The sequence below is a fragment of the Podarcis gaigeae genome, assembly GCF_964106915.1.
Source record: "Podarcis gaigeae genome assembly, chromosome: 10".
NCBI classification, from domain to species: Eukaryota; Metazoa; Chordata; class Lepidosauria; order Squamata; family Lacertidae; genus Podarcis; species Podarcis gaigeae.
In genome coordinates this window covers 71,737,362-71,763,990 of record NC_139686.1, presented here as the reverse complement: position 1 = coordinate 71,763,990, position 26,629 = coordinate 71,737,362, and the positions used below count along the sequence as shown (strand labels likewise).

The 26,629-nt window shown below is 41.7% G+C and overlaps 1 long non-coding RNA gene across 1 annotated transcript in view; it reads left to right on the top strand.

Moving 5' to 3' along the window:
- Positions 1-2,850: 2,850 nt before the first annotated feature.
- LOC310826685 overlaps positions 2,851-26,629 on the top strand; it is a 34,176-nt gene continuing 10,397 nt past the window's right edge. The window contains exon 1 of the long non-coding RNA XR_014555928.1: positions 2,851-3,004. This is a non-coding gene — a long non-coding RNA (uncharacterized lncRNA). The remainder of the gene's footprint in view (positions 3,005-26,629) is intronic.

The following is a 26,629-nucleotide window of genomic DNA, read 5'->3' as shown; positions in this document are numbered from 1 at the left end:
TCTCTGTTGTATTTCTGTATTTTGCATCCATTTGTTGTCATCATGGTTCCTATAGGCTTTGCCCCAAACTTGCTTGTGGACTGGAATTCAACTTCCAGTTGGAATTGTACACTTCTCTGGATTTTTCAGTGCAGTCTTGGCAAACAAAAAGTAGACGCACAAATGTGTGTGTGTGTGTGTGTGTGTGTGTGTCATACAAGATGACTTGTATACAGACAAATGCATTGAAAAGTGCCCATTTTATGTCAATAATGCTTGCTCTTTAGATGCATACTTTTTGTGCATTCTTTCAAAATTGGATTTATGGTTGAGCACCAGTGAGACCAAAACTGGATGGAATGAGGCTGGTCCGTCCACCCACAGCATAGACTGCATGGTTACATAACACACAGAAGGTGCTGGTCCACTTTAGATGAGTATCACCAGCACCTACAATTTGAAGTGATGGTTATGACCGCCATACACCATGGTAGATAATCTAGCAGTCTATTCACACATTACTCATTATTCACACATTACATAAAAGAGCTGCTCTGAGAAGGTAACAGCCACAAAGTTCAAGGTGCTGTAAAACCTGGATTTGAGGAACTGGAGAAAGCATAGGAAACTGTTCTCTACCATACTAGGGTAGTATAACATAGCATTACCTGCGCTTGACTGATAGCAGCTCAGGTGGCGGTTACCAAGAAACTAGCAATGTTTGTACACATGCCTCACAAATGAAAATATTGAGGATCCACAACTGATCTTTCACAAAGATCAGGAAAAAAAACAAAGTGGGCTTTTTAATACATTTAGTACATTTAAGTACATTATTCTAGAATACTAGCTTATATGGTCTGATGTCGTGTAGCGACATGTCATAAAATCTGGAAGAGAACCCACCAGCAACTATTCCACTATAAAGTACGGGAAGGCCCATAATAAGCCAAGACCAGCAGTGAACCTCTTGTTCCTTGAGCTGAAAGACAAAGATATTTATTGAATGTTGGATAAGAACTCTGTTTTTGTTAACTTTTGGAGTTAGAAGGTTGGTGCATGATTTGCAGGATTTGGCAACCATTCTTGGTGATGGTTATAAACTTACCTAAGCAGTCCAAGTTTAAACCTTATCTGAAACTTGCTTACTGTGGATAATAATGTGTGAGAGAGTATTGTAAGTTAAACTGCATGATCCAGTCATGTGTTTCATGCTCTGGACACATGAGGAGCTTAAAATGCATTACCTGATTTGTTTTCCCCTCCCACCCTAAACTCCTCTTCATTTGCACAATGGCTATCTGAACTGTACACACCTCAGCTTAACTGAGGCCTGTGTTTTCAGATTGGATATAAACTGGCCTGAGGGAAAACACATCACACAGGAGCATTTCTCAAGAAGCTATAGGATATAGATCAGGGGTAGGCAACCTAGGGCCCATGGGCCACAAGTGGCGCACAGGAGTCGTTTAACCAGCCCACGAGCCACCCCCAAACCAAGCCGCCCGCTCGGCGAGTCCCCACGCACCGCGCTAAACTGGCACAGCGTGACACGCGACACAAGCAACTTCTGCAGTGCTGGAAATCGCGTCTGTGCAGACGCAGATGCCAGAAATTGCATCTGCGCAGGCACCAGAATTGTGCCGGAAATTGCGTCTGCACAGGCGCCGGAAATCGCACACGGAGGGATCTCTGCTGGAGTGAACCGGCCCAGGCAAGGTAAACCTTGTTGACCCTTGATATAGATGGATTGTAGTTAATGCCGTGTCTCTTCAGACACCAGCAGTGGAGTGAACTTTAATTTGTACAAGGCCTCAGAGTCCACTGGATTTTAGTGGAAGAGAGTTAAACCCTTAGAAGTCAATGGGGCATCAGAGTGTTAACTGTGGCTGGATCTTGCTCAATGATTTGTCACACTGAATAATTTTTATTTCAGCTGTCAGCTTTCCGGATGACTTCAGCTAGAAGCACGAACGTCCCTCCTTAATAGTTCTCTCTGATGATTTCTGATGAGATAAATCATTTGGCACTCTTTTAAATACAGGTTTATGGAGCACCGCGGGGAGGGCAGGGTGATTTCATTTGTTGGCTTGCCTTTTAATTAGACTAACTAATGCACCTAAGATTCCTGGAAATGGAGAAAGAGTTATGAATAAGAATGGCAATTGAACAGTTCACGTGGTAATGGTTAGATAGAGCGATTAAGAGCCTCACACCAGTTCTGTGCCATTGTTCTGGACACAGTGAAGGGGATGTTAGGGCTGCTGCTGGACACAGGGGGGAAATGGCTTTGGATGGGGGCTGCTTTACTTCAGCCTGCTTTGGGCCAGCTTTGCTTTGAGGCAGATCTGAGCAAGAGCCTGGCCATAGTTTCCCAAAGCTTCAGACATCTTCCTTCCTAGGCAAGTCAATGGGAAAATAAAGCTTGCATGCCCCTGAAGAATGGCTGTGTGAAGGCTGAACCCTCCCCCAGCCATTTTTCACATGCAAGTCAATGAAGAAATTTACATTTGCTTTCCTGGGAAGAGAATAATAGAATCATAGAGTTGAAAGAGACTGCAAGGGCCCTCTAGCCCAACCCCTGCAATGCAGGACTCCTGTCCACAGCCATCCCTGAGTGGGCTTGAACCACCAACCTTCTGGTTTACAGCCAGATGCACTGACCCACAGGATTAGGGATTAGGAGCTGCACTTCTAAAAATGGCTGCATAACAGCCCTTCCCCACTTCCTTCCCCATCTGGGGGCAACTGGATCCTTGGCAGGAATGGTGGGGTGCTGTCTGCAGCTAAACAGATCTACTGCTTTTGTTGACTTTGGCAGTGGGGATGTGCTTCCAAATACATGTGTGTGGGGAGGTCCAGCCCATAGGTCCCTGGATCCTTGCTGGCAGGTGGGATTCCGTTTTCAGAGGATCCGTTATTATCTCCCAACAAGTCAGTTGAGACAGAGTGGTCAGCCATGAAGACAGCATGGAATTGGGTTGGGAATAAAGCCTCTGAAAGCTGATAGTGTGAGCTCTGAAAGGTATGCTTTATTTATTCATTTAGAGTGCTTATTGCCAGAATAGGCTTCTAAGTGGTTTGTGGTTTTCACAGATGTTCCAATGATTTAAAAGCTATAAATGAATCTAGAAGCTGGGACGAGCCCATTGAACTTCAAACCACTTTGGGGAAGGTCTGCTTCACTTTAGAAGGCATCTGAATACCTCCAGAGTCACTAGCTTCAGTTTGGTATTTTTTATTTGACAGGGCTGCCACGCCAGATATAATATAAATTGCCCACTGGAGTTGGGTCATCATAATACCTACTAATATTCCCGAATGTTTTTTCTTTTCATTACTGATTTATTCTTTTTATGTACCAATTTGCTCTTGGGTGATGATTTGATTTCTTTTGGTTGATCACCATTATCTCTGGTCAGGCTCAATATGTGACCGTAGACACAGAGCTAAACCACAGAACATAGGTGGGACGCCTGTGGCCTTCAGGTGTTATTGGCCTCCAGTTCCCATCAGCCCCTGCCAACAAGGCCATTGGTAAGGGATGATGGGAGCTGTAGTCTCACAAATTCCTTCCACCTACATCAACAGTGCAATTCTGTACCTATTTACTCAGAAGCAGGTCCCATTGACTTCAGTGGAGATTGGTCCCAGATAAGGAATACAATTGCAAACTTAATGTACTGATTTCCCATTAAATACGGTGGTTTTTAACTTCATGATGAGGAAGCCTCATTTATTTAAATGGATATGAACATTTTTAATTTTGTCAAAGCTGAACATAAAAAGACCTTCCTATAAATGAATGTTCAGTAAGGGAGACAAGAGCAAAAGCAAAGTCTTGGCAATTGAGCCTATAAATTTATTGTCATTGGAGCTCATGCATTTTCCAATTGCTTGGATTGTTTACGAAGCTTTACTTTAATTAAAATAAAGTGATTTCTTTCTGCTAATGACTACTTCTCTTTAAAGTGTCACTGGAATTCTGAAGGAAATATACTTCTAGCAATTTAATCAAACCGATCTGTGTTCATCTAATGTTTCCATCTCGTAATTGTGGGGATATTCATAATATACCCTTGAGAAATCTGCTGTGTATGATTTATTGTTGGAAAGAGATGCATGCAGTACCGAATACATTTTGAGGTCTCCTGCCATTATCCATATGCCATATATTACTTGTGCATAGAGAGAACAAGTTGTTGTTGTTGTTTACATGCTAGCCCTGCCTATGCTCGTTTCTCACTGCTTTTGAAAAGTGCCCACATGCATACAAACTGTCCATGAGACTGCATCCCTGTTTTGCAAGTGTACCTCTCACATGTACAGAGCCTGTGCATGTGTGAAGGCAGAGGTGAGGCTGGTGGGCATGGTCTAGATCTCCCAGTAAGTGTGTTCACGTAGGACATGTGTGGGAAGACCAGTCTGCTCTTTTATTTTTTAGTTTCTTACAGAAATCCTAGGCATCAGCACCAGGTGAAGAGAAGTAAACACTGATAAAAGTGGATGCCCATTCTAGGGCAGGGCAGAGGCAGTCTAAAGAAATTGTGACTTGTCAATAGCAACCTAGTTACCAACTACTAATAGCTATTAGCCGCACGGGTACTAAGAGAGGAATTGTTTTAGCTGATTGGGAATAATAAATTGCAGCAACTGAAGCAGAGGAAGGAAGGGTTGAATTAGCTTTGGAAGAGTGAAGATTTTCCCCAAAGAAGCTTTGATAAGTAATTCCATGTTTTGATGCTTCGGACGTGAATGGCAACAGTGTGAAATGTTCTTACAGTGAAAAGTTTGGAAATAGTTCAGAAAAAGAAGCACCACAGGTCTATTCAGTATACATTGGGGGATGATTAAGTTAGCTTTCACGTCAGGAGGAAGGGGGAAATAGCAGGATAAGGATAGATAGATAGATGATAGATAGATGATAGATAGATATAGATAGATAGATATAGATATAGATAGATAGATAGATAGATAGATAGATAGATAGATAGATAGATAGATGATAGATAGATAGATAGATGATAGATAGATAGATAGATAGATGATAGATAGATGATAGATAGATAGATAGATGATAGATAGATGATAGATAGATGATAGATAGATAGATGATAGATAGATAGATGATAGATTAATGATAGATAGATGATAGATAATAGATGATAGATAGATAGATAGATAGATATAGATAGATAGATAGATAGATAGATAGATAGATAGATAGATATAGATTAGATAGATATAGATAGATATAGATTAGATGATAGATAGATAGATAGATAGATAGATAGATAGATAGATAGATAGATGATAGGTAGATGATAGATAGATAGATGATAGATAGATGATAGATAGATAGATAGATGATAGATAGATAGATAGATAGATAGATAGATGAGAGATAGATGATAGATAGATGATAGATATAGATAGATAGATAGATAGATAGATGATAGATAGATAGATAGATAGATAGATAGATAGATAGATAGATAGATGATAGATAGATGATAGATAGATAGATGATAGATAGATAGATGATAGATTAATGATAGATAGATGATAGATAATAGATAGATAGATGATAGATAGATAGATGATAGATAGATAGATGATAGATTAATGATAGATAGATGATAGATAATAGATAGATAGATGATAGATAGATAGATGATAGATAGATAGATAGATAGATAGATAGATAGATAGATTAGATAGATAGATAGATAGATAGATAGATAGATATAGATTAGATAGATAGATGATAGATAGATAGATAGATAGATAGATAGATAGATAGATAGATGATAGATAGATGATAGATAGATAGATATAGATAGATGATAGATAGACAGATAGATAGATAGATAGATAGATAGATAGATAGATAGATAGATATAGATGAGATAGATATAAGCTCAAGGTAGCATATGTGGTCCCCCCCCCCCCATTTTATCCTCACAACAACCCTGTGAAGTAGGCTGTGTGCGGCTGTCACTGACTCCAAGGTCACCCAGAGAACTTCATGGCTGAGCAGGGATTTGAACCCTGGTCTCCCAAGTCCTCGTCCAGTTCTCAAACCACTGCACCACACTCTCCTGTTTCAGGATTAGTGCCTTGCTGTCTAAAGTCATTAATCATTAGGATTCATTATTTGAATATGAAAGAAATGGACATCTCTCACTGTTGAAAAATAGGCTTTCTTCCCCACAGTGAACACTGTTTACAGGGATGTGGAACTGAATGTCTTCTGGCACAGAATTAGACCATTTTACTGGTTTCCTTTGCAGGGAACTAGTAAACACTGTGCCCTCTTAAACTGGAGATTTTGACTTTGTAACTGAAGGTAACAGTAACAGAGCACAGACCACACCAAGCCGAATGTCAGTTGGATAGATTTTGCTTGAACCAGGTAGGTCTCAAAAGTGAGAGGGAGGGAGAAGCTGCCAGCATCCCATACCCTCCAACATCCTTCACTTCCCCCAACTGACCCTCCCCCCCATTTTTTATTCCCCTCACCACAGAGCATTTCCTAGCAGAAGAAGGGTGAGTGTCGCCGCCACCACCAGACCAACAGGACAGAGCACCCACACGCTTCACTGTCCTGAGAAAATCCCTTAATCCCAATTAATCCCAACAAACTACCCTCGAAGAAGCACGTGTGTCTGCCACCAGAGGTACCAAGCCACCCCAAACAACGCCATACACACCAATATGTATAGAATAAAATGATAGATCTACAATATGCACAAATATTTTAATAATACAAAGATATAGATAAAGGGCTGTCAAGGAGCATGTGAAAAACATGGTTGAAATGAAATGAACACATACCTCTGTCTGTAATTTTGACCTTTCCAAATCATCATTACTTATCTATGCTATTTGCATGAGTTTTCTATAGAATTCTCTGTTAGCAACAATCCCCAGCTCTAATTAACATGGTACCAGATAGCCCAAATAGACCAAGCAATCTGCTGTTAGAATTTAAAGTAATTCTGAAGTTTTTTGTCATTATGATATCAACAAGAAACTATTTGAAGCAACAGCTACACTAAATAAAATACATTTATGATTCTAAACATCAGGCATAGATATTCTAGAATGTGCATCAAAAATCCTAGAGTGTAAATAATAAACCATGATTTGGCATGTGTTGTAAATCTAATATGCTAGGGAAAGTGTGTCAGCTTTCTAAAGTATGCATTTCTACAAATGCATTCCTATAAATTCTCATTGGATTTCACACCTTTTCCCATTTAAAAATTGTTGGAAGGAATTGTTTGCTGATATACAGCCTTTGTTTAACATTCTATTAATATATGCAAGGGGAAACTACTTGTAATATAGAAATTAAATATACATTTTGATTTTGTTAAATATATCCCCTCAAAAGAAAAAAGAAAAACAAAATAGAAGTGTAAAAGAGACAGTTCTAATGAACAGTCAAAAACATCTGCCAGGGCTGAGACTTTGCAACTAATCTCCTGCACTCAAAACCATCCTGATATATGAAATTATTTTGGCAATGGGTCTCAGAAGCTTAAGAACTAAAAAATGATTTTGCTTCCCTCCTCAGCTTTAGTTATTCAATGTGTTTAGTTTAATGGTTCTGTAGGAAGTGACTGTAACTCTGCATTGCCCTGTGTATAAGATGTTAGGGGGGGGGGGGGGAATTGCTCTATGACCAGTGAAAATGTGAAAATGATTTCTATTGATTATTTACAAGAACAGACATGTAATAGCTACTCTCTTGTGATAGGGTCACCTCCAGGCAGTTGAACAGGAAAGCTTCTCAAAACTGGGTGAGAATTTATCCCACATTTTACCCAGAAACTGAACATGTAAACATTTCCATAGTCTTATGCCTATGACCACTGCTGTAAAATCAGAATCAGCGAAGATACAAAGAGTGAATTCGCAGAACACCTTGGGATTGTGGTCTCATGCTGTTTTAGACTAACAAACTGGTTAGTAATAACCATGGTTAGCTGAAAGAAGTCAAACTTCTACGCACCCTCAGTTTGAATTAATTGCAAAAAAATGCAAGTGTTACTCCAATGTTCACAACCCTGCTTGCCAAAACCTGTCTTTTATTTTCTCCAAATCAGATTATTATTTGTTTTCTTGACTTTTGTTACCTTGCTTGCAGCAAACCTCTCCCATTCTCTGGAGGTCATTTTGCTGTCTATTAAGTTCCATGACCCGGTATTTTAAAAGTGAGTCTTTATTATTATTTAGAGCAACAGATACGTTGTTTCTCTGCTTGCTTTGGCCACACTGTCTCTAATCAGTTTGTTTAATTTTCTGGGTTTTCCCCTGAAGAAGAGAGGTATTCTTATCATTTGCCAGATGTAAACAGGAGAGGCCAAATACCTTAACAGGGTGCCAATGTTTCATTGAAAATAGTCAGATACTGAGGGTAAAGAGATACTTGTATATCAGACTGACCTTTCTGGTTGAGTTCACATATGGAAAATGACTGACATTTGGACTGACTTTCTTGTGTGCATAAATATGTGATTTGATGAGGATTTGTAAGTGAGCTGATGAGGAGAGAGAAAATCCTCACAATTCATTTTCCACACTGAAATATCTATGCTTTAGTTTTAAATGGCTTCAGTTTTTTTAGCTGACCAATATCTTTTATACTTAGTTATTAGAACCACCTTTTGCCTCAGTTAAATTACTTGTGAGTACAGTGGTACCTCGGGTTACATACGCTTCAAGTTACAGACTCCACTAACTCAGAAATATTACCTCAGGTTAAGAACTTTGCTTCAGGATGAAAACAAAAATCGTGCACTGGCGGCAGCAGGAGGCCCCATTAGCTAAAGTGGTGCTTCAGGTTAAGAACAGTTTCAGGTTAAGAATGGACCTCCGGAACGAATTAAGTACTTAACCTGAGGTACCACTGTATATATTTTGTAAGTAATTTGATGAAGAGGGGAAGAAATCCTCACAATTCATTTTCCACACCTATGCTTTAGTTTTCAATGGTTTCCATTTCTTCAGGTGTCTAACAGCTTAATGATTAGAACCATCCTCTGTCTCAATTAAATGACTTGTGAATGAAGTTCTTGATGAATTTTTGCATTTAATTCAGCGGCCACCAGCCTGGGACATTAGAAGCTGCCTTAGACCAAGTCAGACTCCTGGTCCACCTAGAAAAGTATTGTCTTCACTAACTGGCAATGGCTGTCCAGGGATTCAGGCAGGGGGCTCTGCCAGCCCTACAGGGAGATGCTGGAGATTGAACCAGAGACCTTCCACATGCAAAGCAGAAGAGTATCTACCAATGAGCTGTGGCCCTTCCCCTCTAGTCACATAAATCAGAGCTGTAACTGCTTTTGTTAGCAAGACATGTTGCTTCACAAGTTTCAAGGAAGCCAGAAAATCAGAGCCGTCTTTTCCATTGGGCTTAGTGATGCATTGCGCCAGGATGCCAGCTTCTCAGGGGTACCAAAGCAAGTGGGGGAGCTGCGCGGCTTTGCCGGCAGTCTCCCCTTTCCCTGTACGCCCGCTAGCTGCGCCCCGTCAACCATATGGTGTGCAGCTTCCTTTCCAAGCCTCTGTGGGAGGAGAGCAATCCCCGCAGAGGCTTGGGAAAAGGTTGCCAACTCTGGGAAACGGGGTGTGTGTGTGTGTGTGTGTGTGTGTGTGTGTGTGTGCCGGAAGGATCTTTGCACCACAGCGCCGGATATGCTTAAGACGGCCCCTTTCCCTGTACGCCCGCTAGCTGCGCCCCGTCAACCATATGGTGTGCAGCTTCCTTTCCAAGCCTCTGTGGGAGGAGAGCAATCCCCGCAGAGGCTTGGGAAAAGGTTGCCAACTCTGGGAAACGGGGTGTGTGTGTGTGTGTGTGTGTGTGTGTGTGTGTGTGTGTGTGCCGGAAGGATCTTTGCACCACAGCGCCGGATATGCTTAAGACGGCCCTGCAGAAAATGTGCCAATGGAGAACTTCAGCTACCCTGAGGCTGACTGGGTGAGAGACTCCACTAAGCATGGAATCTCCAGCAACTTGCCGACATGAATTGCTGACAGCTTCTTCTTTCAAAAGGTAGAGGAGGGAACAAAGAGATTGGCTTTCCTTGACATAATCTTGAAGTCCCAATTTATCTCCCCAGTACCTTTTTTATAGTTTGGGAACTCAGGTGAATTCTGCGTTTTGGTTATAATAGCAGACACCAAGTCTAAGGTTGCAGAAATATAGCCAAGTAGTAGCCAACAAAACCAGGTCATAACTATTCAAGGGAACGTGAATTTTGAATCAAAATTGTCTACATTTTAAACTATTCCTACCTCTCTTCTTTATATTCTTATTTTAAAAGGCATACTTTGTACGCAAACTTAATGACATTTTGTGAAGTTCTTTGCATTTGGGGACTAAGTTTCCTTTCAATCAAATTTAAGAGAATTACCTTGTTTTAATACTCCTTTAGGAAGAAACTCTGCATGACTGAGGGCTGCAGATGAAACAGCCTTTTTTCTCTAGTAATTTTGTGAGTGTGCCCTGCTTGCCATAATATAATAAATATCTATTAATTCCTGCATGTTTAGAGAATAAGCTCAATTTAATAACATTAAGAGACAAATAAGTAAACATTAGCAATTTATTAATATTAAGAGAGCCCTGGGATTTCAGTGTCAAAGATAAATGTACAAGATTGCATTTGTGGAGCTATTCTACCAGAAAAACCTATTGTAAGGCTAATTGCATTCCAAATGTTTATTGAAAACATATACTGTAAATATTGAATTTTAGCAAGCCTGCTTCAGAATGGTATCTGTTAACTGTCAATGAAGGGTCTCTTTTGCAAACAACCAGCCAGTGGAATTTCCTATGCAATTACTGGCAAGCTGTATATTCGACATGCTCAGACTGTGACCGATTCAACCCGATTCAACTCTTTACAGATGTAGGCTGCTCCTCATTTTTAACTGACAACGTTGCACAGAAGTACAGCATTGTTGGTTTTTTAAATTTAGGTTTAAAAACTGAAATTCTACACAGGAATGTGTGGTGCAGTATGATGTTAAGGCTCTAGTTAATAATGTTAAGAGACAAATGTATTCCTGCCCACTGCTACTAAGCTTAGCACTTAGTATCACCTTGATGTCCTATGAAGTGGTATAGACATAGCTGTCAACCTTTCCCTTTTCTTGCAAGGAATCCTATTTGGAATAAGGGAATTTCCCTTTAAAAAAGGGAAATGTTGACAGCTATGGGTATAGATAATTTTACCACACACCCTTACTGGATTGGAAATGGGAGAGAAGAGAAGGCATTGAAAAAATCTCCTTGCCACTTGACAAAAGAAATGACCAACATACGTAGTTATAATTATGATGTCAGTTTCATAAATGCAAGTTATTAGTTGCAGACTCCTGTATTAATCTCCAGTGGTCAGGACATATGGGGCATCACAACAAAAGTCCAAAATTTCAACAGTTCTTTCACAGAAATGTTATTAATATTGTTTTGGCCCTTACAATTTCCATAGAAATCTCATCAAACAGTTCCCAGAAATGCTGAGAATCCCAGCTAAAGAAATTGCTCAATTTCCTCTGAATAGATAAGGTTTTGATTTGGATAAAGTATTCTGCTGCTAGAAGGTTGGAAATGTGTATCTTTTGACAAGTGTTTTTAGTAGAGACATTTGAATTATGCAAAGCTGATGAAAGGAAGAGGAAGAAATAGGTATCTGTTCAACTGTTGACTCAGGCAAATAATAACTTAACCTGAAACAAAGGAAATGGACATGTGGATGGCAATGCAGTAGAAAAAGGCAGAGTAAGGATCTTCTGGAATCAATAGAAAATCAGAATGCTTTTAATAAAGCCTTTGCTTTCTCCCTAAATACAACTGGTGTCAGCAGATTTATATTCAGGCTTGAAGAGAGAGAGAATGTTTTAAAGATTTGGCTGGAAAGAAACCAGCCTCTGATATCTCCAAGATAGGAGCCGCTATCTGCCTCCCCAAGACTTGTTCATTTCCATAAACATATATATATATGTTCTCATTGGTTGAATATTTCTAATAGAATAAAATAAAAATTATTCGACAACTCTGCTATCCACCCAATGAGACTAGATGCAAAGACTTGTTGTTCTTGATCTTTCACTTTCCATGAACGTAACGGTGAATTTTATGGTGGGCAAACCATCCATCTTGCCCTTCCCTTCATTCTTCAGGGGAGCTGCCCACCCTTTGTTTTTTTATTAATTTAGTGGTGTATACATTTGCTATACATTTATATATTATTAAAAGCAATTCACATTTTAAAAAACTGTTGCAAAGTTTCTCTGGGAATTTGGGGAAGAGATGTCTTGGTGACAGAGCAGGTCCTAGTCACCAGGGTTATCCACAGACAGTCCCACCCCATCCCCCATTTAAGTGGAAACACTCTGAAGAGCTGCAAGGTCTATGCAGGGGTCAGCAAACTTTTTCAGCAGGGGGCCAGTCCATTGTCCCTCAGACCTTGTGTGGGGGGGGCGGACTATATTTTGGACGGAAAAATGAATGAATTCCTATGCCCCACAGATAACCCAGAGATGCACTTTAAATAAAAGCACACATTCTACTTATGTAAAAACACCAGGCAGGCCCCACAAATACCCCAGAGATGTATTATAAATAAAAGGACATGTTCTACTCATGTAAAAATACGCTGATTCCTGGACCGTCCGCGGGCCGAATTGAGAAGGCGATTGGGCCACATCCGGTTCCTGGGCTTTAGGTTGCCTACCCATGGGCTATGGACTTCCATTTTCATCACTACCCTCCGTTAGTACTCCAGCCTTAGCCACCTTGAGCTGCATTTGGAGGAAAGGTGAGGCGGGAAAAAATGTCAGTACAGCCATACCTCATGTTACGTTTGCTTCATGATACGTTTTTTCAGGTTGCGTCCCGCGGCAACCGGAAAGTACCGGAAAGGGTTACTTCCGGGTTTCACCACTCTTCGGCACTCGCGCTTGCACAGACGCGCAAAATGATGTCACGCGAAGCTGCGAATTGCAACCTGCGCGTGTGCAGACGCGCCACTGCGGGTTGCGTTCTGCTCATGTTGCAAATGGGCCTCCGGAACAGATCCCGTTCGCAACCAGAGATACCACTGTATAGAGAAGGTCCTGGTGGAAACACAAGAAGACTTTGCCATTCTAAGGTACCTGTAGTGGGGCCTGCCTAGGAGATAAAACTCCCCCCACCTCTATGATTTGAAAAGAGAAAGTCCCACAAATAGGCCAGTCCCTGAGTTCCTAAACATTTTCTCCACTTAGATATTACAGTCTATGCAAGACATGTACTGCCTTGCTCCTTTTTATATGTCATAATCTTGCATAGAGACTGTAATATCCAAGTGGGGAAAATGTTTAGCACTAGCTTTTTAAAAGACTACAGGAACACAGAAGGAGGGCCTCTGCTTCGCAGGTAAAAGTGTCCAGATACAATGTCTGTTATCCAGTTCAAACGGACCTTAGGTAACCAGGTGAGGAAAAGGATCTCTGCCTCAGTAGAGCATGCTCATTTTTTCATTTTTCTTTTTTTGAAATCATTTTTCTTTGATTTTAAAAATATAAAATTATAACAATACCGAAATACATATCCATATAAAGAGATTTCTCTGAATCCAGAGACTTTCCCCCACCCCCTCAATGGGTCCTATTTTCAACATTTTCAACTGCATATTATTTCATAATCTATATTTTATATCTATCCATATTATCCATAGTATGAGCATGCTAAAAAATGGTAACGTGACTTGGGAATTCAAAAGATATTGTGGTTAAATTAATATAATTTTGCTTGGTAAGGTGTGTGTAAAATTGCATAAAAATCATTAATAATGATTTCCAAGTGCTTGCCATTAAATTATATATTAATAATTTATTTATTTATTTATTTTATTATTTGATTTAGCATTAACTGACATTTTCAGTAAAATTCTTTGGTTTTCCAAAAGCAATTTATATGCTTCATCAAACGTAGATTTATCAAGTTAAATGTTCTCTTGTCACAATAATAATAACAAATTTGGATTCCTCACACCCCAAAATATATTTCTAGCAAAAATATTTTGAAGAAATTTGCCAACATTAAGTATCCCCCCTAAAATGACACACCCTGCTGCCCCAAGCCTTTAAGAGCTGCTGTCAGACAGAGTAGATAAAGCCTCCCTAGCTCCATAGACCAGGCAAAGGCAAACTCAGCTCTCCAGATGTTTGGGACTACAATGCCCATCATGCCTTACCACTGGTCCTGTTAGCTAGGGATGATGGGAGTTGTAGTCCCAAACATCTGGAGGGCCTCACATAGACCAATGATCTGACTCAGTCCAAGCCAGCATTGTCCAGCCTAGCGCCGCCTCCCCCAGATGTTTGGTTTACATCTCCCATCAGCCCCCCTCACCATCACATGGCTATTCTGATTGAGGCTGATGGGAGCTGTGGTCCAAAACCTCTGGAAGGCATCAGATCAAAAAAGGCTGTTCTAGTAGTCTAAGACATCTTCATATCTTCACTTTACAGACCAGTAAATGATAGCAAAAGAAGAAGAAAGTAGGTTACTGTAGCCTGGGGACTGATAATCTGTTGGATTGTACTGCTTTACCCATTAGAATTTCAGCTTTCCTGTTTTTATTTTTTTCTGCACTTCAATAAATGTCTTCAAGTAGCATTTACTGTAGGAAATTGTTGAGTAAGTGGTTTTTGAAAGGAGAATTTACTAACAATGGTTTATAGGCCACCTGTTTGCTCTGTAATTGACAGTTAATAAAATGTGGTGATTGCAGAGGTATAATTGCTTTTTACTGCCTTTTCTTAGTAGATTTAATATACAATGAGTTTCATGTGAAGACTGATAATGAGGGGTGCCTTGAAAAGAATTAATACAGCAGAGAGAGAGAGAGAGAGAGAGAGAGAGAGAGAGAGAGAGAGAGAGAAATCTGTTATGAATCCTTGTCAGAAAACAGTATAACAGCATATTTGGAAGAGATAAAGATAACAGAGAAATACCAGAACGTGTGTTCACTAGCCAGAATAGTTGTTCCTGAATGTGCTTACAGGAATGTAATGTGACATGTGGCATTATTTGAGAAGTCTATAAATATGGAACACGCATTGGATGGTCTAAGTAAAATGTCCTAGGAGAAACAGCTAGTGTGTGACATCCACATTTTGTGGCTTGTGTGATTTGCCTGCAGTTGGTTTTGAATGGGAATAACTTTCAAATTTCCATCTAAATCTTCTGCTTTTGGAAAACTTATAATATGATCCTGTGCATGTCAACTCCCATGTGGGTGGCTGTAGGACCAACTAGGACGATAGACAATAACTTTTACCATCTCTCAGTAGACACAGGAAACTCCTCTAACTCTGCCTGGCTGCAAAAGCCAAGTCCACCTGATGTGTAAACCTTACAATGACACTATCCACACTCATTCATATGACTAAATTACTTCCAAATAAAAAGACTGACCCTAGACCCTCCTGCTGTGTCTTCCTTGGTCTAGTGAAGAGGTGGGGAATCTGTGGTCCTCCAGGCATGTCATTGTGGGACTCCAACTCCTATCAGCCATGGTCGATGGTCAGGTATGATGGGACACAGCTTTCCTGCATTGGTGTAGTGCTTGATCCTAGCCTTTCTTACTGTGTCTCCCTTGCTCTAGCGACTTGTCTCAGTGTGGGGATAAGCCACCTGGATGCAAGACTTTATTTGAAGATATAGGGCCTGTGCTCTGATCCACCAAGTCTCTAATTTCAGATCTGTTGGTTTTAGGTTGCCATAATCTCAGTCTGCTTCTGCCTCGTTTTCTCTCACACACATCCATCCATCCATAATATGGGCTCAAAAATACTGTCATTTGGTAATAATGTCTGAGATGTACGTGGTAACTCACCCAGATGGAGCAGCTCTATGGCTGCAGCTCATAAGGTTACCAGACGTAGAATCATAGAGTTGGAAGAGACCACAAGGGCCATCGAGTCTAACCCCCTGCCAAGCAGGAAACACCATCAGAGCACTCCTGACATATGGCTGTCAAGCCTCTGCTTACAGACCTCCAAAGAAGGAGACTCCACCACACTCCTTGGCAGCTAATTCCACTGTCAAACAGCTCTTACTGTCAGGAAGTTCTTCCTAATGTTTAGGTGGAATCTTCTTTCTTGTAGTTTGGAACCATTGCTCCGTGTCCGCTTCTCTGGAGCAGCAGAAAACAACCTTTCTCCCTCCTCTATGTGACATCCTTTTATATATTTGAACATGGCTATCATATCACCCCTTAAGCTCCTCTTCTCCAGGCTAAACATGCCCAGCTCCCTTAGCCGTTCACCATAAGGCATCGTTTCCAGGCCTTTGACCATTTTGGTTGCCCTCCTCTGGACACGTTCCAGTTTGTCTGTGTCCTTCTTGAACGTCCCCGTTTCCCGGGGACAGTCCCCGGATTTACATATCAGTCCCCTGACAAATCCATCTATTTAGTAGGAAGATGAAAAGTGTCCCCAGATTCATTGAAAAAAAATCTGGTAACCTTACCATAAAGGAAATGATCCATGGAGCCATAGTTCCCCACCTGCGGTTTGCTTAAGTATATGAGGCAGAAAACATGGCCTTGCTGCACTTGTAGGAACTTTTTTCAGGCAGCTGTAGCATATTGACAATGTGTTGGAGTTTGCCATTGGCTCCCTCATGAACCGCTTTGCAAAGCTGGCTTAAAAGACAGCATATAATTTTTTTGCAAATAAACCAATGCATAATATTAAAGAGTATTCATTGGTCAAGATCAGAAATGTCTGAGGGAGTTCAGCACATCCTTAAAAAGGTAAAGGGACCCCTGACAGTTAAGTCCAGTCCCAGATGACTCTGGGGTTGCAGCGCTCATCTCACTTTACCGAGGGAGCTGGCGTTTGTCTGCAGACAGTTTTTCCGGGTCATGTGGCCAGCATGACTAAGCCGCTTCTGGCAAAACCAGAGCAGCGCCCGGAAACGGCGTTTACCTTCTGCCGGAACAGTACCTATTTATCTACTTGTGCTTTGATGTGCTTTCGAACTGCTAGGTTGGCAGGAGCTGGGACCAAGCAACGTGAACTCACCTCGTCGTGGGGATTCGAACCGCCACCTGCATCCCCTCAGCACATCCTTATTTTCAGTTTAAATTTGGGGGAAGGGGAATTTGTATTACAGGTTTGTTGAAGCGTGCATCTACCACTTTTGCCCTGTTCAGGTATTGTAAATGAGGTAGAATGAGAACGAGTGTGCCAGCTGTACCCTCACCCCACTTGTGTCCCTACCAAGACTTGAGGGTTCTAACTCATGTAACAAGCTCTACAATAAGTAAAGTTTCAGAAGTTCAAACTTGTGGGAGCTTCAACTTGTGACAGGGTGGTGGTGCCAAAGCACACTCATCCTTGTTCTCCCACATCCTGTGAGGGATTTAGAATGTCTCAGCAGGGCTTTGGAGGGCAGCAGTAAGTAGGGAGCGGCATTTGTGAATGTAGATCAAACTACAGAGAGAATGTTAATTTCACCTTGCATCACACTGGAGACCCAATGGGCCACTTCACACATTCAGCTGTGAGTCATCCAGAGTTGAATGATACATGCATGTGTGACCTGTCCATTGTCTGAGATGAAATATTTTCCAGCACCAAAGAACTTTGCTGACTGTTTCACTCAGTCAATATTGCAGACTGTATTCTACTGTCAATGAGTTTAGCTGCAATTTCTACAAAACATAAGCCTTAGCTTGGGGGGGGGGGGATCCCAGACAGTGCTAAAATTACACGGATGCATACTTTCTAATTGCTTAGACCACAGTTATTGTAACACATTGATAATAGCAAGGGGAGAATTTACAACCCTTCTGTAATTGTGTATAAATTATGCCTATTTTAAAGGAAAATAAAGTTAAATGGACTGCGGTGATATGTTGCTAGAAGAGACATTCTTGAGTTTTTCCAATCTTGCTCACGATCTTAGTAGGAAATGGAGTGGGTGTAGTTGCTTGCTGGACAATCTTCATCTGGAGTTTGACAAGGTGTTCTCAATGGCTAGATTTTATTTTATACTATGTGAAGCCTTTATGTGTGATCCACTGCTCTGATTTTTGAGACACTGGAGGTTTAAATTGGGATAGCTCCGTTGATAGAGTATGAGGCTCTTAATCTCATGGTTGTGGGTTTGAGCTCCACGTTAGGCAAGAGATTCCTGTATTGCAGGGGGTTGGACTAGATGACCCTCGTGGTCCCTTCCAACAGTTCTATAATGACCTCAGCTTTCCAAGTCTCTGGGTAGGCTTCTCTAAACAAGAATGTTTTTAGCAGGCACTGGAAAGAGTACAGTGAAGGCGCCCACTTTATCTCAGTAGAGAGGGAGTTCCAAAGTGGAGGTGCAGCCACGCTAAGAGATGGAGTTCTTACAAATGTGGAGCAGGCTTTTCACGGCAGTGGTCAAGAGGCATAAAGAAAGCTGGCCACTCATGCGGGGAAAGCCCTTGGGTGTGCAAAAGAAGTCTGAAAAGCATCTCTGTGGTAGGCAGCTAGACTTGCACCAGGATTCACATCTCCCATGCATACCTTTCTAAGTTTTTGAGATGATGAAAGTAGTCTAGCCAAGGTTGGAATTATAATTATTGTAGATAGGCTTACTCTAATAGCATAGTTGATTCTTCATTCAGAAAACACATACTTGTGAAATATAATAAAAGGTATTAGTCACTCAATATCCAACCTCCCCCCAGTGGTTACATGTGTTGTTGATAAAAGCATAAATTCTTTTTTCCTTCTTAGTAATTTGTAATCTACTAAGGGGGTCACAACTCGGGCTTGTAAAACAGCCATTTTCTTTAATGCGATTTTTTTAAGTCCGTACTGAGCGAAAGCTTGGCCATGATAAACAATTCCCTTTAAATAATTCAATAGGCTGGATAAACTGGCAAACAATGATGACATGTGTGCATACCTTTGAAATGCTGCAATTCTCTCTATGAAACAAAACAGCTCACTTTTCTGTTGCTGCAGAATAGTTAAAAGCTCTCAGTGTGGCCTGTAATTCCTGCAGGGTAACACCAGGCATTGTAGGATTTTCGCAAGTAGCAGGCAAGAGCTTGACAATAACTCGGCGCAAACAGCCGATTTTTCACTTGAGGTGATGCAGGTAGTAAATCAGGGATGCGGAGCCCCCAACCCATGGGGAGCTGGTGTGCACAACCAAAGCACAGCATGGGGCTGTTTTAAAATCCTTTTGCAAATAGTCCCACACTGCTCTTTTAACTTCTGGTTTTTGAAGGTTCAATGGACAGAGTAGGGCTGTTTGAAAGCCACTCTACCCTACTCTTTGAACCTTGTTTTTGAAGGTTTAAAGAGCAGTGCAGGACTGTTTGCAAAGGAGCTTTCAAACTTCCCACAGTGATGTCAAATTTGGCCAGAAAAGCTTCCCTCTCTCTGGAGTGAATGAGATGCTAAGCAGCAAAAGGTCTTTTGCTAGCTATCCAGAGATGCCCACTTGTCAATAATCTGATGTCGCAATGACATCAAATGACTCATTTTTGTTTGTGTGGTTTGCCATCATGCCGTACAGTTGCTCTGCAAGACTCAACAATCAGCTGATTGCCAGGGCCTGCAAAGCATCATGTACAGGGCTTTGCAGGTGCCACCAATCAGCTCATGAGTGGTGCCTGCAATCTTCCTTTTGGGCCTGTGACATCATCTTTACCTGCCTGATATGCAATGTCATATATTGCCATATATGCAATGTCAGGTTCAGGGTAGGTGGGCATATATTGGTCCAAAATGTCTTGCAAGACAAATGGGAAGAGTTTGGGCTTCTTGTCAGATGAACCACCTAGAACAGTGAGTCGCAGAGAGAGACACATTAAGGGCAAAAGGTAAAGGGACCCCTGACCATTAGGTCCAGTCGCGGATGACTCTGGAGTTGTGGCGCTCATCTCACTTTATTGGCCGAGGGAGCCGGCATACAGCTTCCAGGTCATGTGACCAGCATGACTAAGCTGCTTCTGGCGAACCAGAGCAGCGCACGGAAACACCGTTTACCATCCCACCGGAGCGGTACCTATTTATCTACTAGCACTTTGACGTGCTTTCGAACTGCTAGGAGCAGGGACCAAGCAACGGGAGCTCACCCCATCGCGGGGATTCGAACCGCCAACCTTCTGATCGGCAAGCCCTAGGCTCTGTGGTTTAACCCACAGCACCACCCGTGTCTGGGCTGAGGGTAGATAGCTCTTATTCTTACCCACCCTAAAAGTAATCTTTTGTGGTTTTAACAGCGAATGCCTTCATTGTTAATTCAAGTAGGGGCATGTGTGTGTCTCTATGTGTGTCTAAGGTTGCAATCTTGTGCCCACTTACCTGGGAACAAATCCTTTTTAGTTTGATGGCACTTGTTTCTAAATAAGACATGCACAGAATTACATGATCAACCAACAGGTTTGGGAAGCACTGCTCTGATGATATGAGCTGTCATGTCAGGGTATTTCAATAGCATTGGATTACAAAGCAGTACAACCTTTGGCCTTGTTACAGTTCGGGAGACCTTTAATTACTTCACCTATAACACTATCAATTTTATTTATTATACTTTTGCAATGGATTACTTTTTAGCTTGATTTATTGGGATTTGGTTTGCTTTCTTTGGCTGCAGTTCGGTACCCAATTGCTCATGTTAAGTCCTATCAAAATAAATGTGGACCAACAGATGTGGAACTGAGCATTGTGTTGCAGTCTTGAGCACAGGATTCTCTCCTGCACACAGGAGAGTCTCCAATAGACACAGGGAAACTCAATGCAACCTAGGAGTGTTTCAGATATTTTGAACTTTGCAAATTTCTACATGAAACAGCCCAATCAATGCCTCTTGGAGTAATGTGACTTTAGATCTTCTTCTTCTTCTTCTTCTTCTTCTTCTTCTTCTTCTTCTTCTTCTTCTTCTTCTTCGATCACTTGTATCTGAGGAAGATTGTCTTCCATGAACATGGTTTTAACAATGAGTCCATAAGACCCTCGTCCTTCTTTGATCTCTGCATTCAGGGACTGGAAGGACATTGAGAGGGTGTATTGGGGGAAGCAGGACTGGAGTCTGATTGGGAAGAGGGGGTCACTGATTTGTGGGGAACTGTTCCTGCCAGGAGGCAAGAGTCAGAAGCAGGGGAAGCTTCAGCACCAGAGGGTGGAGCACAGGATGGGTCAGAAAAGGAGAGGAGGAGGAAGAGACAGGTCAGGAAAGTGGAGGGCCAGGTGCTTCTCCACCCTCTCCTGCACCACTGTCTCACAGAACAAGGAGGGGATTGAAAAGGGATGAGCAGAGGAAGCTTCCATGCAGGCATAGTCTCCAACTGCATGCATACAGCCCATCAGGAGGAGGTACATAAACTGGTGGAAGCGGAATGGCCTCTTGTTGCTGCAACTGCTCCATAGAGCACAAACCTCGGAATAGCTGCCTAGATGTTAGACTGGGGGGGGGGGGTTGGAGCCATAGAAATAACTCTGTCAGCTTTGAAAATAAAGAGTTAACTATCTGCCATGTGCCTTCCTTTAGCTGGGGAGTGTCCTTGACATGGTGCCATGTGTTGGGCATGTAGTTACCAGTGGCAAGGCTTTTAGTGTGGTTTCACTGGAATTGTGGGAATCCATTCTGTTGATAATGAAGAAACCTTTTTTATCTTTTGAGATGTTTGTTTGAAGACCTTTCTTTCTATTTGAACTTGGTATGCATGTTCAGGATGCAAATCTGTGTTTCATGTTTTAAATCCAGCTTGACTATAGCACCCATTTTTAAGGGTGTTAATAATATGTAAATATGATTTTCTTGGACACAATAAAACTTAATATAAAACTTAATATGTATGTTAATAAGAGATTTCTGTTGAAATTTCTCTATTTAGAGCCTGACCTCTGCACCCATTTCTAACAGGAGGAGGAAAGATGCAAAATGCATTGTGGAATCTGAATCGAGTCCTCTTGAACATTGTAACTGACTAAGTTAAAAGTAGTCAAGGAGGCCCCTTTTTCTGTTCTGTAATAATCTTTGGGAAACAGAGGTGCATTTAAAATCAACGTGGTGAAATGCTGCATTTTCCATTTACAGCTATGATTGAGAAACTGAGTTGATATGAACTGGGTCTCATCAGCAATCAAGCAGATAGCTCTTGCAGTTCATTATTACTAATCTAGATATGATTCAGTCAAGTGACCCACAGTCAGCTTAACTAACCCCTGAAGCACCAAATGACTTGGGCTCCATCACTTTCCTGTGCACAATGTGAAATATACACATTCATAATTGAATACAGTTTAGTGTATTTTTGTGCCAAGCGATTAGGTCATGTCGACTGCTCTGCTGCTGGGTTATTAAGCAACCGCAGTTTAATGTGACCTGAGCAACTGGATAGTCCACCTAGAATATCACCTAACGACCAGACCGTTGAGCAGTGTCTAACGCTCCACACGCTGTGTCATGTTAATTATTGTTTTCCTAATATAAAACTGACAGCAATGAAGAGTTATGTCAGCTCAGCGTACATAAGGAAAGTAGTCTGTCCCCATTCTGAGAATATATTGTTGGCAATACGTTAAACATAAAATAAATCAATAGGCTTTTCCTGCCTAGGGGGGTGGGGAATCTATAAAGTACTTAAGGGAGCAGATGTTTCACTGATAACATTCACAGTGCACTTGAATTTGTGGCCTTAATTAACTAAAGTTATACTGCAGACTTCATTCTGGTGATGACTGATTAAAAGCAGGATGGATGTTCTCTACCTTCTGACTTCCACCTTTGGATATTGTGCCATTTATGTTACAACTATGGGCGTGGTATTGTCTAAAAGACTTTGCTCAGTTTATTCAGCACAAGCAAGGTCCATCCTTCCAAAGGTATAGAACAGGGTTTCCCAAACTTGGGTCTCCAGCTGTTTTTGGACTACAAATCCAATCATCCTGAGCTAGCAGGACCAGTGGTCAGGGATGGTGGGAACAGTAGTCCAAAAACAGCTGGAGACCCAAGTTTGAGAAACCCTGGTACAGAACTCTGAAGAGAAGCTGAGCTCTTCCTGTGTGAGAGTAGATTCTCCATAGGTGCATAGGTGAGCGGGTAAAAAACCCAGAAAGGGAATAATGTAGTGTTGCATCTGAACCAGAGTTCAGGGTTTGTTTTTCCCTAACAAGCCAGAATTGCTAGTCAGTCTTAAACCAAGGTTTGTTATAGGCTTGTAAATCCTGGCTTGTTTGCAGGAAGCAATTCCTGATCTCAGCTTCAGGACAGTGCCACTGGGTCTATCTGAGAGAGGCACACAAGAATCTAACTGTAGGACAGAGAGAGGACTCTCCCTCTATGGGGAAACCCCTCTGAATAAAGCTCTATGGGGAAACCCCTCTGAAACCAAAAGCTATGCATTAGGGAGAGGATGCATGTTGCTTAGAAATTATTGTGGTTTGTCAATAATGGTCAAATCCTAGTTGGATGTGTTGGGAGAAGTTTATCTCTTGCAGCTGCAGCCCTTTAGGCTCTATTGCCCAACCGTTTTGCCAGCTTAACTCACAGTTGTGGTTTCACGCCTAGTGCCAAGGACCCCTTAGGTGGTGGTCCTGAGAGATCTCAACATCCATGACAAGGCTGTCTTCTCGGAAGTAGCAAAGGACTTCATGGCTATGAGAATCATGGAATAGCCCTCCTATGGGTTGGGAGCCAGAGTCAGGTGTAGGTCAGCAATAAAAAAAAACCCACTGGTGTCAGTGAAATTAACTCTTTATTCAAAGAAACCAAACCAGGGCAGGCATGGTGATCCCAGCAATTCTTCCCAGTAGGTCTTGCCCCAATGTGGCAGTTGCAAGGACTGAAGGTCCCCATCTTCCTTCATGTTATTTTCACTAATATCTTTATTTTTAAGCACATTCTGCCGTACTATATGCATTTTTGTACACATTGCTTTGCTGTGGAACTAGATTGTGAAATTCAGATATGACCAGAGGTTATTTGGTTTGTATATTGTTTCAGAAAGTGTGAATTTGATAGATTTGGCTTAAAATAAGTACTGAATTGAATTTCTTCTCCAGCCTCCTCAGAAGTAAGTCCCACTATGTTTAGGGAGGCTTATTCTGTGGTATGTGTGGTCAGGGACTGCAGTCCTAGTTAACTAAATGTTTTGTGTAAAATTTAAGATAATGGAACCCGTTTATAGTGGCCTGATGTGCAGATGAAAATTTGTTGAGGGTAAAAGGTCTTGTGGAAACTTAATAATTAGCACTTGCTAACAGCTGCCTTTGTGGAAACCATATTTGTTGAATCACAGAGCAGCTGCTCTGAATAGAGTTAATTTAATAATTAAGACATATAAGTTGTGAACTTTTTCTTCAGTCATCTCCTACTAGTCCTGGAAGTTAAAGAGTGTTGTCTTTGGCTTTGAGGAGGGCAACACAATCTCATTCTGGATCGCTCTGGGAAACAGATTAATTTTATTCCAAAGCATTTTGGGAAGGGGTGGGGGTTCTGGGTCTCTAGTCTTCCTTCAGATTCTCTTACTCATTCTTAACTTCACTGAAAAAGATCATTTACCAGGGTTGCTAAAACAGTATGATTTCACACTTTCACGCTTACATACCCTGCAACTGCCCGATTTTGACTGGGACATTCCAGATTGACAGAATCCATTCCAGGCTTCTGATTGGATCCCAGAATGTCTCAGACACTGCCAATAGAACAAAGACTCCCCCCTCCTTACCTCTGGTCAATGTGATGGTGTCCAGGCATGCCACTCCACCTTCCACTTCCCCTCTCTATGGTTGCTCTGGAGATCTGTGGGCAGGTGCTCATTGGCGGCAGGTAGGGAAGGCAAATGGCAAATGGCAATAGCAGCTACGAGGGGGATAGTGGAGAACGTAATCTGGAGGGGGGCGCAGCAAGCAAATATTGGAGCCAGAATGTGGAGGGAAGGAAGTGGGAAGGGTGACCGTCTTCCAGGGGTTAGTGCAGCTGGGAGGAGGGTGGGTGGCCAGAGCATTCACTAGAGAGGGGTGTGGGGGAGGCAAAGAGTGGAGGAATGAGGGAGGTAGACTGGGCTGGACTTGGCACAGGGGGGGGCAAGCAGTCCTGCAAAGGGGGGGTGCAGAGGGGAAGGGAAAACATGGGCTGGGGGTGATGGTCTGGATTGGGTAGGGTGCAGGTATTGGGGGGGAGCCTTCTTCCGCCTGCCTTGCCCCACCCCCAGCCCTGGGACTCCTCATAAATAAATAAATAAAATTATTATTATTATTATTATTATTATTATTATTATTATTATTATTTTATTTTCTGTATTGATTTTATAATTTATTTTAATTAATTGATTGTGATTTTATTGTTGTTAGCCACTCTGAGCCCAGCTGCGGCTAGGGATGGCAGGATATAAATAAATTATTATTATTATTATTATTATTATTATTATTATGCTGTGCCTGGAGGAAGAACTGTGAGGGGAGAGACTCCATCAGGCAAGGCCTTCGTCCCCCAGCCTTGCCCCACCCTCCAGTCTCTGCTTCTCAATTTGTATTGTATTATTTTATGTACTGTGGCTTGTCGTTGTTTTATTGATTATAGTTTAGAAATTGTTTATTGTAAGTTGTGTGGATTTCTGTTTAACTTTTATATGTTGATATTATTATTATATACTATAATAATTGTTGGATGTTACTTTTTGATGTAGGTTGCTTATTTTAAAGTTTTATTATCACATTTTTGCATTGCATTAGATTGTTATAAGATGTACATTTTTTGTTTCTTCAGCTTGTAAACCGCCTTGAGTATTGTAAGATAGAAAGACGGTACAGTGGTGTCTCGCAAGACGAAATTAATCCGTTCCGCGAGTCTCTTCGTCTTGCGGTTTTTTCGTCTTGCGAAGCACGGCTATTAGTGGCTTAGCGGCTATTAACGGCTTAGCGGCTTTAAGAAAAAGGAAACAAACTCGCAAGAACTCGCAAGACGTTTCGTCTTGCGAAGCAAGCCCATAGGGAAATTCGTCTTGCGGAACGACTCAAAAAACGGAAAACTCTTTCGTCTTGCGCGTTTTTCGTCTTGCGAGGCATTCGTCTTGCGAGGTACCACTGTATACAAATAAAAAAATGATGAGGATAATGAGGATGATCTGCCACTTCAAGGTAAAATTTGATATATTGAAATTGGTGAGTAGTGGCAATTTTATCACTTGGGCTGTTGGAGGGTATGCACTTACTGGAGAAAGAAGTGGTCTCAAGTTTTTAAATATTATGAATGTCCCTTCTATCCAGCAGTGTCTGGTGTCCATTGGGAAAGGGAGGGAGACCAACTGTAGATGGGGAGAGAGCCAGTAACAGACAGAGCCACTTCCGGGTTGGTTGCAAGTAATAAAGAAAGATGGATGGGACTGGATGAGGGCAGGCTGAGGCTGGTGGGGCAGTGCCCTGTGAGCCCTACTGGTGCGGCCGCTACTGCTTAGATTCCTTCCTTCTGCATTCTCTGGTGACACTTTTGTCCTCTTACCTCTGTGGAGAACTTTGCAGACAAAACAATTATACATATCTATACAGAGGTAGTTTCAGTGAGTTCGGCTGTGCTTTCTCCTAGATAAGTGGGAATAGGACAGCTGCCTTTAACTCACACTACTCAAATGGTCAGTGCTTT